Source organism: Crocuta crocuta, unplaced genomic scaffold, assembly GCF_008692635.1.
Source record: "Crocuta crocuta isolate KB4526 unplaced genomic scaffold, BGI_CrCroc_1.0 scaffold128, whole genome shotgun sequence".
Taxonomy (NCBI): domain Eukaryota; kingdom Metazoa; phylum Chordata; class Mammalia; order Carnivora; family Hyaenidae; genus Crocuta; species Crocuta crocuta.
This window is the reverse complement of record NW_027532232.1, coordinates 3006180-3020616: the sequence shown is the minus strand read 5'-3', so window position 1 is coordinate 3020616 and position 14437 is coordinate 3006180. Positions and strand designations below refer to the sequence as shown.

The 14437-nt window shown below is 36.1% G+C and overlaps 1 protein-coding gene across 1 annotated transcript in view; it reads right to left on the bottom strand.

The window, feature by feature from the left end:
• The window catches only part of CNTNAP2 (contactin associated protein 2), a 1422049-nt gene that overhangs the window by 1314995 nt on the left and 92617 nt on the right, over positions 1-14437 (bottom strand). The gene's annotated exons all lie outside the window — the stretch shown is intronic.

Genomic DNA, 14437 nt, shown 5'->3' with positions numbered 1-14437 from the left:
ATATCCACACATATTTTTAAAGGGCTTCCTTCTTGTTTCCCTCTATTCCTCATTTATTTATTCCTTTCTTCACAGTGAGAAGCATGACTCCCAACATCATCACTGTATTTACTCATTTTAAAATCTGGAATATATTCAAATATTTCCAGAATTCCTTCAACCATATACACGTTTTCTCATTTCTTACTGCTTGCACACAAGTCAGCACATAGTAGGTGACCTTTGCATTCTTTCTTTTCCCTTAACAATATTCCCAGGAAACCCACCCCATAGCAACTCCTAGATATATTTCTGTTTTCTTTATAGCTATAATGCATCCATTTTCCTATGTAGCCTAGTTCGTCCAACCAATCTCCTGTCTTTGGACATACAGGTAGTTTCCAACATTCTGTTGTTAGAAATAGTGCTTCAGTGAATAACTGTGTATATGTGGTTTCATATTATTGGGAACTAGAAGTATCTAGAAGTGAGATGGTGGTGTTGAAGCATCAATGCATTTGTAGGTATTTTGTGACCTCTCTGGTAATACTGTTTGTCCATTTCTGGCTTTCAATTTTAATTGGGGAGACATTTGCGACATGAAAATTTTCTTGGTGACCATTAATATGTGCCATACATCGATGGCTATGGCAAGTACAATAGTGAACTAAATTTAGTAATGTAGACATTCATCTTGCAAGTGGAACAGACAAAAACAAACTAAAAGTAGCTACAGATTGGCTTAACTGTGGTCCCTAATGAACACTAGCTGTACATAGTGATGTCTGTTTTATACATGCTCATCTCTGTGCAAGCCAGGAGCCAGACATGATGTTTCTTTGGAAAGATTCTTTAGAACAACTCTCTTCATTAGCAAGTAATAGATTGAACTATATCAGTTATCCATGTGTTAAGTGTGAGTGTGAATAGAGCCCCAGGTATTCACATAAGGTCAAATAATTCTTTCACATGTTGCAAGTAGGCTTTTAGGGTCCTTTGCCAACTCCCCTGGTTATTTATTTGCTTTTGTCTGGCCCACTGGTTTTTCCCTGGAATTATTTTTGGTACTAGAGAGCAATTTGGATAATAGTTCCTAGTTTCCTTCAGTTCCTATTCCCTACAAGCTAGACCTTGATTTCAAAACTGATCATATTGTCTTCTAAAACTTACTACTGAATTTTCATGTGCATAGAGAAAAGTGCACATAGATACTCAGCTTGATGACTTTCCATTAGGGTAACAAGCACTGAGTCAAGAAACAATTACCAGCACCCCCAAAGCCTTCCTTTGAAGAGAACTTGCAGCCACTGCCCACATACACAGGAAACCACCACCCAGATTTCTTACAGCACAGGTTTTCCTGTTTTTGCCTTTTACACAAATGGAAACAAAGAATATAGAATGTTATTCTTATGTGTTATTTCTTTTGCACAGACTTCACCAATTATACTGCTATCCCAACACTCAGCCTTTATGAGATCACAGACCTGTCTATACTGATGACAGATTGTCTGCACTGACCCAGGGCCCAGCTCACATTCAAGTTTGCAACAGATACATGCATTTGGCCTTAGCCCCTTAACATTTCACTCCACATCCCCAGGCTGCCCCAGGTCTGAAAGGAGAATAAGCTTTGTTGCTGTACTTAGTATCCCCAGCCTCCCTGGTACGTCCTTGCTATTATAGCCTCTGCTATATTTTCTTCCCTCTGGAAAACTTGAGGGTCCCCACAAGTTTTTTGGGGGACCATTTTTGACCCTTGAACTTCTCCTTTCAGCAGATGTATGTATGTGCAACATTGGTCAGTTTCCATTAGATACATATAAACTAAATACAAATAAATATTTTAATGAAATGTGTACCTAATTATATATCATTATTCAAATGCCCACTAATTATCCTAACTTCAGCCAGTCTGTTAACAAATATTTACTAAGTGCATCCAAGGTGCAAAGTAAGGTCCTAGATGGTGAGACCCAACATTTAACAAGATAAAGAAACCTCTCAGAGAATGTACATACAACCACCCACTCTTCTATCTTCTCAAATATGGTATAATGGAGAGAGTAAACACTATGGGGACACAGGAATCAAGGACCAAACTTGGCCCCTCACCTTTGAGGATCTTGTCAGAGTATTTGACCCCCAAAGAATTCATCAGGTAAGTACTCAGTAAGTAGTATTAGCAATGGTGTTTGATCTTAGTCCAAATGTTTAACATGTCTATATTTCAACTGAATATAGTGAAAGATTTGATTGTATTAATTATCCATAGACTTTATTTAATTTAGAGGAAGAGTTGTATTAATTATCCATAGACTTTATTTAATTTAGGGGAAGAGTAAGAGTTATTTTGAAGCAAGGGTTGAGGATGGGGGTGTGTGGTATGTGTGCATGTGAGTATTTTATTTCATTATCAGTTACCTTGATTCCAACATACAATTATCTGAACAATAATTTCTTTGGTCTTTGACTTTAAACTTAAAAATGGACAATACTGGGATTACTGCTTATTTTAAGTAAAGTTAAAATGGGATACTCATATGTATTACTATTCTAGGAACAAAACTGTCAAAATGTATATATTTAACCATATACCAACCTCACTATCTAGTAAGTCATGTGACAAATCTGGTATAAGTATCTTCTGGTATCACAATCACAAAATCCTTTCATAGGAACGGGAAACTTCTATATATTTTCAGTTGTTATTAAATACTTGTTGTTTCAGGCTGGATGTAAATAGCCTGAATGAATTTATGATAAATTCAGTCTTTTTCTATTGCTCTAGGCCACTCCACACAGCTCTATTTTCTGCTTTGCATACTGCAACAAAACTAAGAAACACACAAACAGGACAGTCACACTGCAAACAGAATGAACAACTGCAATTGATAAGTGCATAAGATGAACATTCTCTTTGCCCTGGGCAACTCAGCTTTCATATCTGAGATCATGGGAATGTGTTTCTCAATCTTCTCTGAAGAATGCTGTGAAAGTAACTAATAAAACCTGCTGTTTTTAAATAGATACTATTATAATCCAAAAGAAATTAGCAATTAAATCTCAAGATTCAATTGGAGGTTGCTGTTTTATCTTTGGGAGAGCTCAATGTCAATAATTGCTTAGAATGCATGTTTTCTAGAATCCAGTTTTTAAATAATATATCCCAAGGACTCAGATGATGGCTATAATGTCAAATAGTGTTTAGTTCAAAATAAAGCGCTACATGAGGTTGGAAACTTGATACTGTTAAAACACAGGCACTTTTCATGGGCTAGGGTGAGGGAGTTGGTTCATTCTATTTGCATGGTTTGAAAAATCACCTTTGGCTCATTTGCTACCCAAGAGAGAAGAATTCTGAAAATCTTTCTTTCAAGTTTTGCTTGTAAACAAATGAATGCAGAGAATCATATCATTACTCAGCAACCAATCTCTTCTGCTTTGACCTGGGCATATTTCTTGAATTCATGAGGACAGATGTACAACTCCTCTTAGAAACTACTGTCTTTCTTATAAACCCATTCCCTATTCTTTACAAACCGTACATAACACTATTAATCCTGAAGTGGTAGCAAATGGGTTTTAATGGCATCACTTTATAAGGTGCTTTCCTAAAAGTTAGGTGTTAGGGTTTGAATTGCATCCCTCTAAAATTCATATGTCGGGGTCCTAACCCCAGTACCTTGGAATGTTATCTTATTTGGAAATAGGGTCATTGTCTATAAGATGAGGCCACACTGGGGGAGATTGAACTCTTAATCCAGCAGGACCAGTAACTTTATAAAAAGATACACCATCATATGCATGTGTAGCACATTACAGTTAAAATGTGGCTGTCAGCAAGTTTCTTGCACACCCTGAAAGGAAGGGCTTAAGCCATAGTGATGAGGGTCATGATAGTGAAGGTCTATTTAGTTAGCCCAGGATTCTAATTCCAGCTCCACTGTTAATGCTCCATGTGCCCCTTGGAATGCTCTACCATCTCTACTTCTTAGCTTTTGCATCTATAGGATGGGCTTAATAATAACTATATTCTATATCATCACATTTAAGTTGTTTATGAGATAAGGACATATCAAACACTAATGAACCTCCAACAAATGCTGGCTGGCTCTTATTATTTATTAATTGGTGCAGGCAGTTTTCTAAACAAGTCTGCTAAATCACAGGCCAGTTTTCATAGACTTCACTACAGTTGCATATTAACAGAATGATAAACCATTTTAATGGCAATTACAATAGACCCACTGTCTCATCAAAATACAACAGTGAAGTCCAGGGGAGAAACACAGTTGTTTATCTCAAATAATCTTTTCATTTGGAAGCGTGATGCAATTTTTCTAGAAGTAGAAGTCTATATTTTACTCCTTCCCCACGTTCTTGAAGAGTTACTGATGGTAACTGAGTGAACCGTTCAGACAGCCTATCAACATGACATCTTTTTTTGCCAGAACGATAATACAGCCTATAATTAAGATAGTTTATTCAAACAATCCAAATGTATTTGCCAAGACATTTTAACATTCTGTTAGTTCTTTCTCAAAGTCAACATTGACTAAATTAGTTGCTTGGAAAAATTGTACATACAGGTGACAAATAGTAGAGGCATCTTCACAGTCACCAAGGGCACACATATACTAAGAGCAGCCAAAGACAACCAGGCTTTACTTAAAGCCATTGTCCTCATAATTAGATTTTAATATTCTTGACAATAGGTCCATCAACTACTGGCTTCAGGTCTTTAAACCACTTTTAATATAGTGTTCTAAAGATTTTATTTATTTACTTACTTATTTACTTATTCATTCATTCATTCATTCAGAGCATGAGGAAGGGAGAGGGGACAGAGAGAGTGAGAATGTTATGCAGGCTTCATGCTCAGCATGGAGCCAGACACAGGGCTCTATCCCACAACCTCAGGATTGTAACTTGAGCCGAACCACTGAGCCACCCAGGCATCCCTATAGAGATCCTATTTCTAGATAAAGTTGTATTCAGTATGAGTTACTAGGAGTTAGGATTTCCACACACATATATATATATATACAATGTTTTGCCTTTTCTTTCTTTCTTTTAATCAAAATATAATTGACATACAGCATTATATTAGTTTTAGGGGTGCAATATACATTTGTATACATTGCAAAATGATCACCATAATAAAGTTTATTTACTTACTTTCAGAGAGAGCCATATGTGCATGCAAGTCAGGGCGGGGCAGAGAGAGAGGGAAAACCAGAATCCAAAGCAGGCTCTATGCTGTCAGTGCAGAGCCTCACAGGGGCTTGATCCCCCTGACCCTGGGATCATGACCTGAGCCAAAATCAAGAGTCAGATACTCATCCAACTGAACCACTCAGGCACCCAAGTGTTTTATAATTATTAATGATAATAGCAGTAATAATGTTGATAAACAATTAGGAGAGGGTGAAATGAGAGGAAGACAAGAAGATGAGCCTATAATTATGTTGCATTATTCTAAGCAATTTGATCAATTTACCTAATTCTCTTAGGAACTCATAAGACAGATACTATTTTATCCTTTTTAGAGCTAAGGCAACTAAGTAAGGCCCATGCAAGTTTTGTTAACATCCTTAAACGTTCACTGTTACTAAGTGTTGGAGCAAGGTTTTGATTCTTAAAGTCCACCTCCAGATCTCATGCTATTTAAATGTTTTAAATAAAAACACTTAAAAAGTACTTGTATTTTTTAAAAATGTTTTTATTTTCTTTTTTGATAGAGAGACAAAATAAGTGGGAAACATGCAGAGAGAGAGAGAGGGACACAGAATCTGAAGCAGGCTCCAGGCTCAGAGCTGTCAGCAGAGCCTGACACAGGGCCTGGAACTCACCAGCCATGAGATCATGACCTGAGCCAAAGTCGGATGCTCAACCGACTGACCCATCCAGGCATCCCTTGTTCTCTAAATATTGTGTATGCAATCAAATTGCTTTCATTTAGTTACAATAAACAAATACTCATTATAATAACGATGCTTCTTGATAAACTGAAAACAGGTATACATCTCCCTATTGACTACTGAGGTCAGTAAAACTGGATTTGTAGCTCAAATTTAAGTAACATCATGTCTCTTAGCTTCAGCCCATCTATCTTCAAAATGAGGTACTTCAATTCAACTGTACACTCTTAAGCATCTATTATGTGCTTGGCAGTGAACTCTGCATTATGAGCATTACAGAGATGTGCCCTAGAAGACACCAACATTTTTTCAAAGTTGGGTACTTACATGGTAGAAATTAAACATTACCGATTTAAAGGATATGATTTTGGAATTTTAAACAAAGGTCAGATTTTTATTTGTGTGTTAAAAGACATGATTATTTATAGTGTCTTACTATCCATCCCTACTTATTTCAGAAGATTCATCTGCTAGAATTGACCTTCTGCTTCTCTTCCCTACATCACCAGCTCCTTACCCACTTAGCCAAAAATACTTAAGAACTCAAGAAGTCCTTGTTGACCATGACCCTCAACCACTATGAATGAGGCGTGCGTGTGTGTGTGTGTATGTGTTCTCAGAGCAACAAGACACATACAGTCGTAAAAGATAATTATAAACTTATATGTTTAGCATTACCTCTAGATTTTTCACCCCGAGAAGTTAGTGACTGCAGTTTATCTCCAACCCTCAGTAAATAGTAGGTGCTTAGTAAGTTCCTTTGCATCAAAGCTTATGCTCTTTAGTGGTAAGTCGGCCTGCAATTTACACTGCGTATTCTAATTCTAATTCTGCCTTTTGCTTTGGAGACACAGAGGCCAATTCTAATTCTTCCTAGCAAGAGGTGTTCACATATGGAAAACAATACACTCTCTCTAACATGCATATGAATCACCTGTGAGTATTGTTAAACTGTATATTCTGGCTTTTTTATTTCTCAATATTTTTAATATTTATTATTTTTTTTTTTGAGAGACAGAGAGACAGAGAGAGAGAGAGAGAGGGAGGGAGGGAAGGAAGGAGGGAGGGGAGAGCAGAGACAGAGAGGGGGACACAGAATCCAAAATAGGCTCCAGGCTCTGAGCTGTCAGCACAGAGACCGATGTGGGGCTTGAGCTCATAAACCGTGAGATCATGACCTGAGCTGAAGTTGGATGCTTAACCCACTGAGCCACCCAGGTGCCCCTGTATATTCTGATTTTAAAGTATAGGGTGGGTCCCTACGATTCTGAATATCCTATGAGCTCTGAGGTGATGCCGTTGTTGGTGATTCAAGACATACTTTGAGAACCTGCCATTCAGAGTCAATCCTCGCTCTCTCTGGCTTTCCATTTTCATGGCTAACCAGCATAATCTGTCTTAGGTAATTCTTACAAAGCCTGTTTTGCAGTCTGCTTATCTTACTCTTTTGAGTTATCCTAAGAAGATATGGAGGAGGAGTATAAACAAAAATGGGTTGTTTTCAGGGCACCTGGGTGGTTCAGTCAGTTAAGGGTCCGACTTGTGGGTCATGATCTCACAGCTTCTGGGTTCGGGTCCCACACCTGGCTCTGTGCTGACAGCTCAGAGCCTGGAGTTGCTCTGGATTTCATGTCCCTCTCTTGCTCTGCCCTCCCCGCTCATGTGCTCACTCGCTCGCTCTCTCTCTTTCTCTCAAGAATATACATTAAAAATCAGTTATTTTCCTTGATTTCCAAAGTTAATAAAAGTGAATTTATTAAACTAAGTCTAATGAAAGCATCACGGTCATATTTTCACCAAACTTCAATAAAAAACAGATCTAAAAGAACCACTTAGGCACAATATGTACTGTGATGTCTAGGACTCTGGGTGACGACTAACAGGATCATGATTCAAGTGACGTAAATTAAATTAGCATTCTCATTATACTTAAAAATGAGCCATTAGTCATTTCAAGCTGAGAAGCACAGATGTAATACAATACACATGCCAACATGTTAATACAGAAAAGTTGTTAAAAAGTGAAAGTAACAGGCTACTTTGAATTTCTAAGGACAGATTCAATCCAATATTACAGCAATGCACCTGGAAGTCATAGATTTATGTAATATAATAATAATGGAGGGCTTAATATGTGCCACATATTACCCTTAACTCTTCACATGGATTATCAATTTAATGCCTATAATCTCTATTGAAGTAAAGAAAGTAAGGAGTGTTATTAGCCAGATTTTACAGGTGAAGAGATTTAAGTCCAGAGAGGTTAAGAAATCTCCTAAAGCCACACAGATCTCTGTGAAAGGTAGTCCAGTTCCAGAGTATCCCAGTACACCAGATCCACTGCCTCTTAGGGACCTGAGGCCACACAATGGCATGTTTTATCATGCCCTATATTCTCCCATAAATACATACTGCTGTTTTCTCAACTTCCAATGAGCCCAACTTGAGTGGAGTAAAGAAACTCATCTTAAATGATACTATTCATTACCATTATTCAAAATGTTTGCAGGTACTTATCTATCAACACTTTATATAAATTTTCATTCACCTGGACTCATTTAAACCCTTGTCACCTAAAGCCCACCTTAGTCTGATGAGAAAAATATGAGCATCTCCATAATTCAAGTCCAGAGCAAAATAAAACACCTGATAGTACCATTTCACTTAATGAGACCACTTCCTCTTTCAGCATGCTCTTCAAGCAATCAAATATACTTTAAAAATTTAGGATAATGATCACATATACTTTGTCTTAACTCATCTATGAAAAATGCACTATACTGTGAAGAATAATATACTGTTTTTTCATTGCCTGTAAAAAGCCATATCATATAAGATTATGTTATCTTCTTTTACCTAACAGTGTATGCCACTATTATTACTACCATCTTATTTTTATCTTCCAGATTTTTGGAAAAAAATAAACACATAACCACATTGGCTAGAATGGTTCTTCCATACAGGTCTATGTCTACAATAATGAATGACTCAGAGTTGATGGAAGACAAAATCCTATGACCTCTCAAAATGAGAATCTCACAATACAAATGTGGATTTAGAGAGGTGATCAAAATTCACTACTAGAGGCATTATAGTATATGCAGAAGGATCTGGAATATCTACTCAACTTATTAAAATTCATGAGGTTTTAAAAATATCTCCTAGCCTAAGAGGGGTGTAAACAGGAAAATGTATTTCACAGAAATAAGAAGCTTATTCTAAATTCACCCTGGAAATTATTTTTTTCTACACAAGTCCTGAAGATGTTTATCCCATTTATATCAAGGGTCATTTTTGAAAAGGTTTAATGCAGATTATTCTGCTATGTCTTATTTCTCAATAAGTTGCCCATAAACTTGTTCTGAATATACCTGTCTGGTCCTTCCCCCAAATAACTGACTGCAACCACAATGCACATGCATACATAAACAAATAAATTCACAGCTACTGTTGAAAGCTATTACATTAGTGTCCTAAGTGAAGAAAGGGATGCTATCATCTGATGGAACATACAGTAGCAAGCAAGAGGGATGTTTATCTTCTATAGTTCCAAAGGCAGAGAAAAAGTCTAGACCTGTTTGAAGGAATCCAAGTATACTACTGAACTGCGAAATAGGTGAGCTTTACATTTATATCGGGAACAGATTTGGAAGTGATTTGAAAAATTAGTGCAACCACTGCAACAAATGGTTGAAAAGATAGGACAGAATAATCCATTCATTTTTAAACAATATCCCCTTACATGGCTCATTGGACACATGACCAACATTATAGTAACAAATAATTTGTTACAAGGACTGCAAAGGCACTTGGCACTGAGCTTGGCCAGCCAGCCCTGGTCCACAAGCCCAGCCTAAACTGCACTATCAGTGGCCCCAATCCATTTGTTAACTGGAAGATATACCAGAGGTTTGCCCACATTCCCCTTCTCATTTTAAGTCATGCTTCCTTCACCTAAAATACTTTCAGATATTTTAACCACAAATAAGAGTAAATAGAGGTAGAATATATCTGGAAAGAATAGAAGGGGACAAAACTATCTGAAAATTATCATAACAGATATCCTCATCGAAAAGAAACGCAACACTAATTTTGTAGAATGCTATGAGTTTTGTAGATGCTTCTATACAGGCAATTGATACCACACGTGTTTCTCAATCTCTATGCCTGATAAATTTCTTTACTTACATAATCTCACTTAAACCTCCCAAGAGATATTGCTCCCATTTTTCAGATTAGGAATTGGAGGCACAAAGTGACTTCTATGGGTTTATAAACCGAATATACGAACCCAGATACTTGAATTCAGGCCTTTTGATTCCAAATCTTGGTTTCACTTACCGAACACCTGGTTATATGCTAATCTACAATGAAGTTTTAGGAACTTTTATTATGTAGCTAGCAGTTGATAAGATATTTGATTAAAAAGGATGTACAGAATACATATTCTAGCTATTGATTTGATATTCAGAAAAACAAAGAATTTAATCAATTAATCTGTTGTTACTTGCTTTTCAGATTTTTTTTAATGTTTCAAATTTGTTAGAAACAATGAAGTTTTCTGAGTGAGTACGTATGTGGTAAAAAGTATGTAAGAGATCCAGGTCCCTAACTTATCTAGAAAATTAATATTTTATTTAATATGGCTTAGAGAACATGGGCTTATAGATTCCTATATTCTTGATAAATATGTAATGTATAAATATGATAAATATGTAAGTGATGGAATGTAAATATAGTAAACATTTCTGTTCTGTGGGATTCTCCTTCTGATATATTCAGTGGTCACTGATCTCAGTTTGAAACCTGCCTACTGTTAACAAAAGGGATAAAACTCCTTTAAAAAATAACCATTTAATAAAAAATTTAAAAAAGAAAAACTACATTCACATTATAGGTAAATTTATAGTATGTTACTATCCTGCAAAACAGTAATGGTATGTAAAGAAGGCATTCACTATTTATACTTCAATTTCCTATTTTGGATCCAAATATTCAAAATCTGGTAATTGAATTTCCCAAGCAAAACTAAATGCAGCCTCCCAGCAAAAATCTGCTGGAATTCTTATTTAATGTAATACTGAATGGACTTTTGATAAGAAATAATCATATAGAGTATTTGCTCTGTCTCCTACAGATTATACGAAGGAAACCAGAAAACACCTCAAGAGCAATATGCAAATGAGTTTGTGGCATATGTAAATGCAATGATTTTTCAAGGGGCAGTGAGGGGGGCGATTTTACCAGTCTGCACATACTTTTCTTCTACATTAGAAAGAAAATTCTGAATAGAAGGAAATGGCATTGTGAATAAAGTAAAAAGAATTCTATTATGCCTAGGATTATCACTGAGGAATGAGAAGGTTTGACTAGTCAAGCACATTTAGCAATTCACATCTTTAAGTATTAAATATTCAGATAAACCATTCTTCAGGAATATTTTCAAGAGCCATTATCATTTCACAGTCAGATCCCACAGTTAGATTCACGACTTTAAAATCCTGTTAAACTGCCATAATTTCTCGTTGACAGGACTTGCTTTTCACTTATCTTAACATATTATCCAATGGTCATAAAATAACTCAAATTCTCCACAGGGACATTTAATAAAAATATGATAATAGAATTGGTTGTGTTGTCTCCCCCCCCCCCCCAAAATTACAGAAGGAATAACCATTTGGCATTTGTTCAAAGTAACACTTAAGTAACTGGGTTTACATTACTTTGACTTCTTCTCAGGTAATCAATCATTTTAGGAACGGATAGGGAAACAACTTCCTAACCAGGTCAGCTTACTTCCCACGTTGTCCATCAAACAGCCACCCAAATCTATGTCGGAAATCTCTTTTATTTAAGTATAGTATACACCACATTAAGCAGTAGCTGGACTGAAAGAAAATTTAATATTTAATTACATTTTCTATAAACTTATGTCCAAAACATATAGTTGTCAAGATCTGTAAATGCTAAATGTTAATCACTTAATGCCTGCTACAACATGGCTCTGAAGTACTCAAGAATTTTTAGAAAATGAGTTCTATTTCTTTTAGAATATGTTGGAGCAATGGATCACTTTTCACATTAGCAAGGATTAAACCATCATCATTATGTCACAGGATCCCTGGCACTTAAACATATTTCACAGCATATAGTTTGTGTCTCAAACTTGTTTTGATTTCTGAAATTTCACAATTAGCTCACTACAGTTTCATATAGAAATAGTCACTTACCACATACTTATTTTTGACAAAAAACATAGGATTTAAAAGGAAGAAACAAGACAAACATCAGAATGGCAGAAAACAATAGAAAATACACTCATAACATCATCGGAAAAGGTTGAGAGCCCTGTATGGAGATGTAGTCTACCTTCACTGTTTGTGAAAGTCTCAGTTCATGATCTTGTCTCCCTCACCCAAACCCTGGTGTTTTGTGTAAACCAAGAGTCCAAGTCACCCCAGAAAATTCTACTGTTCAAACTTAGGTCTCTATATTTAGTCAGAATGAGCTATCCCTAACTGCTAAGTACCTGATAAGTAAATTAAATTTAATAAGTAATTAAATACAAATACCTCTGTATTTAGCAGATTATCTTTATCACTACTTTAGTGCATTACGACAGGAGAGGATTGGGCACTTTCAATCATGGGATGAAAACTTTACAAAAACAGAAATGTGAAAGACTAATAATTTCACCAACATGCTAATGTGATTTTTAAGTTAGAGTCCAGAAAGAGTTGGAAAATAATGAATGCTTTATTGGAAGGATTTCTGTTCTGAGCCTTAACTGTCTACTCACAGTTGTCTGGGTGGTCTGTTTCGTCAGTCTCTTTCTCACTGCTAAACTTTGAGGAAGGCTCTTTCCAATATCCTAATATCCGTTTGTGTCTCACAGTAAGGTTCTGCCATCCCCACCCTCCTATAAGCCAAAAAGCATCTAAAATATGGTTTTCAGTGCTGGCTATACATTGCAATGACCTGGGGAACATTAGAATCCTGACGTCTAGGTTATACCATAGACTAACTAAACCAAATCTCTGGAAGTGGGGTCCACACATCCATACATTTATAGGCTTTCTAGGTTATTCTAGTTGAAAATCACTTTTCTATAAATTAGGTTTGTGACTTTGAATTACCTTAACTGTAAGAGGAAGACTTTCCATAAAGAGACATTTTCTCCACTTCTTGCTTCCTAAAGCTTATCCATTTCAATATACAAATGTTTTTGTCATATAATCATGGCTTGGTAAAAGCCATTTCTAAAGAACTACTTTGGAGGACTTTTTTAATTATTATCAGAGCATTATATCCTTATTTTACATGACAGTTATGATCACTGGATTCTGCTATAGAGATGACCACCTACTCAAACTAGGACCTGTAAATGCTGTCTATTCACAAAAATGNTACATTCCCACCAACAGTGTAGCAGGGTGCCCGTTTCTCCACATCCTCGCCAGCATCTAGAGTTCTCTGATTTGCTCATTTTAGCCACTCTGACTGGCGTGAGGTGGTATGTCAGTGTGGTTTTGATTTGTATTTCCCTGATGAGGAGGGATGCTGAGCATCGTTAAAATACAAATTTTCTAAGGGTGCGTACTGGTCAGGTGGAAAACCCTCAGCACTCTATCTAACATTGTGAAGAATGCAATTTAAGAAGTGAATCTCCTCTTCCCCCTCCTTCTTTTCCTTTCTGTTTAACATTGATGGCTTTACTTGGCTTGGTCCTGGATGCTTTTTTAAATACTTAAACTAGAATAGAGCCTTCACAATTTAGTATTTTAAAATAATTTATTCAAGTGTGCTGAAAATTTGGAGACACACAACTTTCCAATTTCACTGAAATATTTTAAGAGTAAATGATTTAAACTATTTTTCTCTCATAATAAAAGAATGTAGTGAATATAGATCTGGAATAAGGACCTTAACAACATAATAATTGCATAAAATATAATATGGGACATTTCTTTTCTTTCCATACTCCTCTAAATTATATTCTCACAATTCAATATTTTACCTGAATTGAAGATCACAGTCTTCAAAAAAGGGTATCATTATCATTAACCTAATTTCTATTTAGGTGATTTGGATTTAATTGGTGTGGGTGTACCTGGAATCCATAAACTTTAAAACCTGTTTAGGTAATTAAGTGGATAGCACACATTAAGACTCATTTCCCTTAGCCTTGGATAGAAATCGCAGCCAGAGGAAACTATTTCTTTGTCAACAAGACTGAATGATTGAATGAATGAATGAATGAATGGCTTCCTGATGGCTTTGATTAGACAAACAGTGACAAGTGTATACACCTTAGAGTGAGGGCCAGCAATATTTTAACATATTTAAAACTGTTGTGGGAGGGGATGTGAGTGTGTTGCCTGATGTGGTCCAGAGCTATGGCTGGTCTTCCATTTGGTTTTTCTTTAAAAGAAAAGCATTTTTCTATCTTATTTTTCTCTTTATACATAAATGGTCAGTAACTCAGTAAATGGTGCTTCGTCTGAACAGGCCTGGATTAAAGCAAAATAAAAACT